The sequence below is a fragment of the Eleutherodactylus coqui genome, chromosome 9 (genome assembly GCF_035609145.1).
Source record: "Eleutherodactylus coqui strain aEleCoq1 chromosome 9, aEleCoq1.hap1, whole genome shotgun sequence".
Taxonomy (NCBI): domain Eukaryota; kingdom Metazoa; phylum Chordata; class Amphibia; order Anura; family Eleutherodactylidae; genus Eleutherodactylus; species Eleutherodactylus coqui.
In genome coordinates this window covers 123702597-123708596 of record NC_089845.1, presented here as the reverse complement: position 1 = coordinate 123708596, position 6000 = coordinate 123702597, and positions in this window count along the sequence as shown.

The following is a 6000-nucleotide window of genomic DNA, read 5'->3' as shown; positions in this document are numbered from 1 at the left end:
CCCCCTGTGTGAAAAAATTAAACAGATATACTTCCCCTTATGCGACTGCCAGGATCCAGCGCTGCAGTCCGTTGTGGTCCACGAGTTCGTTGTGACAGATGTCACAGGAAATCACATGGCTGCTGCAGCATCACATTCTTGAACTCCTGGCATCATGGCGCTCAGGTTGTAAGCGCTGATGCCTGGAGAATAGGTGGTGACACTGCAGTTTTCATTAGCTGCAACGGTCACCTGATTTTTTTGTGACATCATCTGTCACAGGAATCACTAGGACCGCCACGGCTGCAGCACTGGATGCTGCAACACCAGTAATCGGACAACCCCTTTAATTCTGTATTGCAGTGTATTATGTTTGTTACTGTACATTTGACAAAAGCCTATTAGCCCCTACCATGGCAACCTATCAGCATCTTGGAATCATATCCGGGGGGAAACGGGGGAATCCCCTCTCTGTAAACCATTTAGATGCCGCGACATCTAAGGGGTTATACAGCTAGGATCTACGTTATCTTCAGTTCTGGCCGTTATTACAGGGTGCCAAGCTCCTTTATGCAGTGTGGACTGTTTTTGCAGTGCCCACAGTGGTTGGAATGCAAAAAGAGTATGTGCTGCCAAATGCTGCTGTCAATAATACACTGCAGGAAAAAGGACTGCATGTTATAATGATGTATTTAGCATCCATCAAATTGGAGAGCATACTGTAGTGGAAGAGAATTGTGCCGTCTTTTTACACCTTCTACAAACATCAGTATATGTGTCAAGATTTTGAGCTTTTTTCCCTTACTTTTCAAAATTGGTAGAATGAGGAGAGAATTTGCAAAATATTGTGCAAATTGTTCACATGTTCAAACGCGCCTATAATAAATACTGACATTTTTGAAAGGGTTGCGTAGAAATATTCTTTGCAGCGGTTCTCCAACCCAATATCCAAGCAGTATCTTCCTTTCCACAATGCTAATAAATAGAGATGAGCGAGTATACTCGCTAAGGCACATTACTTGTTCGAGTAGTGCCTTAGCCGATTATCTCCCCGCTCGTCTCTAAAGATTCTGGGGCCGGTGCCGGTGACAGGTGATTTGCGGCGGACAGCAGGGGGGAGCGGGGGGGAAGAGAGGGAGAGCGAGATCTCCCCTCCGTTCCTCCCTGCTCTCCCTGCCCGCCGCCGGCCCCCGACGAGCGGGGAGATACTCGGCTAAGGAACTACTCGCTCGAGTAATGTGCCTTAGCGAGTATGCTCGCTCATCTCTACTAATAAACCTTAACCCTTTCCAATCCACTGTCTGACATCTAAAGACATTCTGATTGAAGGCTGTACAGCTCAGACTCCGGAAGATGTCCGCCAGGGTATTCTTACTGTAGATTACTTGCCGCTCTGTTGTTAGGGGCCTCTCCAGCATGTCCCATACCGCAGTACTGGCTCTAGTCAGCAGATGGCTCCATTGTATATTAGCAGAAAGAGAAAGCCCCCCTTGGAAACCCTGAATCCAAAATTGGATTGCAAAGGGTTAAGGCCACACTCAGACAAGTGTATTGTGATACGTCAGTAATACAGACATGTTACACATTATACCCGCCAGCCGTCAGTATTTGATTTGTATATTTTACTTTTAACTGCACAAATAGTGATCCGTATTTGCCCAATAGGAAATATTAGCAATAAAGAGGAAATTACGCAAAAAATAGATCATGCTGCATTTTAAAAAAATGGCCATGAAAAATATAGCCATGCGAATAGATACATAGATTTACATTTGCTCCGTATTACGGTCTGCAAAATATAGACTAAATACGGAGTGTGGCAAGGGGGGTTTTACTCGCCTTCGGATCGCAGACCTCTCTCTGGTGCGGAACATGCATAAATGGCTCCAGGAGACTTGGATTTCTTTATAAATCTGGTGCCTGAAGCTTTCCTCGCCCCATGGCAACTGTGGTTTCGACCTTCTGACCATTTAAACTCTGTCTGCAGCACTGCTCACAGGAACTGCACATCCGTTTGACACGCTTACACTCTGCTGCTTTGTGTGCCAATCCGTGTGCCCGCATCCTCCACCATATGCTGCAAGGGGATTTACTTGCCTTCGGATCACCAACCTCTCTCTGGTCCGGAATAAACACGACACGTGCATAAATGGCTCCAGGAGACTTGGATTTCTTTATTAATCTGGCGCCTGCCAGCATCTATTCACAGGAACACAGCATATCAAACATATTCAGCATAAAATCCCTAATTCACAAAACTTCAGGCGTGCTCTAAAAATGCACCTCTTCAGGGAGGCATACCATATCCCTTAAAGGAGATGTCCCGAGGCAGCAAGTGGGGTTATACACTTCTGTATGGCCATAATAATGCACTTTGTAATATACATTGTGCATTAATTATGAGCCATACAGAAGTTATAAAAAGTTTTATACTTACCTGCTCCGTTGCTAGCGTCCTCGTCTCCATGGTGCCGACTAATTTTCGGCCTCCGATGGCCAAATTAGCCGCGCTTGCGCAGTCCGGGTCTTCTGTAGTCTTCTATGGAGCCGCTCGTGCCAGAGAGCGGCTCCGTGTAGCTCCGCCCCGTCACGTGCCGATTCCAGCCAATCAGGAGGCTGGAATCGGCAGTGGACCGCACAGAAGAGCTGCGGTCCACGAAGAAAGAGGATCCCGGCGGCCATCTTCAGCAGGTGAGTATGAAGACGCCGGACCGCCGGGATTCAGGTAAGCGCTGTGCGGGTGGGTTTTTTAACCCCTGCATCGGGGTTGTCTCGCGCCGAACGGGGGGGGGGGTTTAAAAAAAAAAAAACCCGTTTCGGCGCGGGACATCTCCTTTAAACCAAACCCCTCTGTACTCCGCCTGATAACATGCTTCCTGTTCCAGTGAGAACTGTCAGCGGAATACAAGCTGAAAGAATACTATAAGCGCCGCCTGCTGAGAAAATCAGCGTGCGGCGCTGATAAGAGTCATTGGTGATTTCCAGCTTGCTAGAAATCAACAATAAACCAAAACTGCACGATGGCAGTGCGTTTAGACACAACGAGTATCGCTCAAAAGATGGCGTTTGAGTGAATTTTGATAGATAATTAATCGTTGTGTGTAAATGGGCCTTAACCCCTATTAAATGTGGATTTCACTGCAGATTCACAGTGGAATTCACTCCTATATATTTAACCCTTTAGGGCGCCCACCCACTGGCGATTTTTTTTTCTTTGCGTTTTGCGTTTTTTCTCAAGAGCAATTAGAATTGAATGTACTCCTGTCCACTGGCGTTTTTTTTTGCGTTGCGTTGCGTTTTTTAACATAGGAACTGTCAGTTGCATATGTGTCCTTATTTTTCTCCTAATGCACCCATGAAAGTCAATGGAAATTAATGGAAAAGCCGCGAAAACGCCGCGAAAACGCGGCAAAAAATGCAGCGAAAACGCTGCGTTTTTCACGCACGAAAATCGCAAACGCCAGTGGGTGGGCGCCCTTAAGGACATTGCCTTTTTTTTGGTTTTCCCTCCTCACTTTCAAAAAATGATAACTCTTTTATTTTTCTATTGGCATAGCTGTCTGAGGGCTTGTTTTTTGCGCGCTGAGTTGTATTTTTCAATAGTTCAATATAGGGTACCATAAAATATGCTGAAAAACTTTTTTTAAACTTATTTTTACATTTTTTTAGTCCGCATAGGGGCCTTGAACTTGTGATCACTCGTACAGTATAGTGTAATACCAAGTATTACATTGTATTGTATTTTGACAGTGCGGGTTCCACCTCTGGGACCTCTACTTATCTTGCCTTAGAGCCCACATAACCCCAAGTCACTGTAAATGCAGTGGCCGGAAGACAGAAATACCCGAGCGCTATATTGTTTCCATAACTCCCATATAAGTCAGTGGGATTTGCTCAAACTGTTTAGTAAAGTGAACTATGCAGCTTTTGGTCACCTTGTAATTAGCAGTGTTCACATCTCAGACATGTTCTGCAGAGATGGTAGCACCACGTTAAGGGCGGCCTCACACAGTAATGCACAGTGAATAGAACCTATTGACTTCAATGGGTTCCTTCACTTGTGTTTTTTTCCCATGCACATTAGGAAAAAAATTTCACGTACTCTATTTTCAGGTGCAATTGCATACCGAAGGCCTTTGTCTGCCTGAAACTTAGCACGGAACTGTGGGCTTAAATGATACTGCCTGGACCTACTAGGTCAGCTGACCCGCCTACTCAAACATGATTGTGCGCCCTACATAGCACATATATGTCCCATGATAACGAGGTTATATGCGCTTACGCCCGTGTGAGGCCGCCCTAATGGGTAAAATCTGCGCCATTTATAACAGAATGAGTACACAGTGGATTCTGCATCTTCTGCGTGGAACATTTCCTCTACATGTGAATCACATCTTCAAAACCCATCCATGTATGTCGTTCTGCAACTTGCAGAGCAAAATCTGTCAAGTCTGAACTCCCCCTAATTCTTCATACTATCATTTTTTGGTTGCATGGTATTTACGGACCAAAACCGCCCATTAGAGTCTATGGCTTCTTAACAGAAGCAGTGAGCTTCAGCATCCGTACCCACTGCGGCTTCAGCATCCATGCCCACTGCGGCTTCAGCATCCGTGCCCACTGCAGCTTCAGCATCCATGCCCACTGCAGCTTCAGCATCCGTGCCCACTGCAGCTTCAGCATCCATGCCCACTGCAGCTTCAGCATCCGTGCCCACTGTGGGTTTAGCATCCGTGCCCACTGCTGCTTCGGCATCCATGCCCACTGCGGGTTTAGCATCTGTGCCCACTGCGGGTTTAGCATCCGTGCCCACTGCTACTTCAGCATCCGTTCCCATTGCGAGTTTAGCATCCGTGCCACTGCAGTTTCATCATCCATGCCCACTGCGGCTTCAGCATCCGTGCCCACTGCGGGTTTAGCATCTGTGCCCACTGCGGGTTTAGCATCCGTGCCCACTGCTGCTTCAGCATCCGTTCCCATTGCGAGTTTAGCATCCGTGCCACTGCAGTTTCATCATCCATGCCCACTGCGGCTTCAGCATCCGTGCCCACTGCGGGTTTAGCATCCATGCCCACTGCGGCTTCAGCATCCATGCCCACTGCGGGCTTAGCATCCGTGCCCACTGTGGTTTCAGCATCCATGCCAACTTCAGGTTTACCATCCGTGCCCACTGCGCGTTTAGCATCCATGCCCACTGCGGTTTCAGCATCCATGGCCACTTCAGGTTTACCATCCGTGCCCACTGCGGCTTCGGCCCATTGGGGCTTTTAGCACATCATGTTTTATGCGTTGTGGCAAAATTGGCATCACTTGGGCCCTTTTGCTATTTTTTTTGTTTCCACTGAGAAACAGATGAAACACGGATGCAACACGGACGTCAGGAAATGCACAGACACCGCCCAATGCATGTGACATGCACAAACACACGCAGGAGAAATGGGGCGCTTTTAATGCTCTGCAGTCACATACGCCCGTGTGAATGAGCCCTGAGGCCGGCGTCACCCGGGCGTATGCGTATTTACGTGCATGAGCGCAGTATTTTTGAGGAATTAATGAGGCTTTATTCCGCAGCATTAGCGTATTTTTCTGCACCATGTGCGTCCACGAAACATGTCCATTTGCGCACAACAAACAAAAACACGGCGAATGAAACGTGAACGGACGCTTTGAAATCAATGGGTTCTGTATTCCGCGCACAAATACGCAGATGTGACGCCGTCCGTAGGCTGCCTCCACAAATAACGTCTGAGCTGCCGACATTTCGCTGCGGTATTTACGTTGCGCTTCTGCAGAGTTTCGACCAGATTTAACGAGCGGAATTCGCTGCGGTTCTGGTTGTGGATTTTAAGTACTTGCGATTTTATGTGCAGATTTTCTGCTGCGGATCGGTAATCACATTTCAATCACATGTAGCGGTTTTCACATTTCTTGCGTATTCACAGCACAAGAGGAGATGGGTAGAGGCTCATCCACTTGGCTTGTACTGTACACGCTGCAGAATTTGCGCAGTAGTTCCATGGC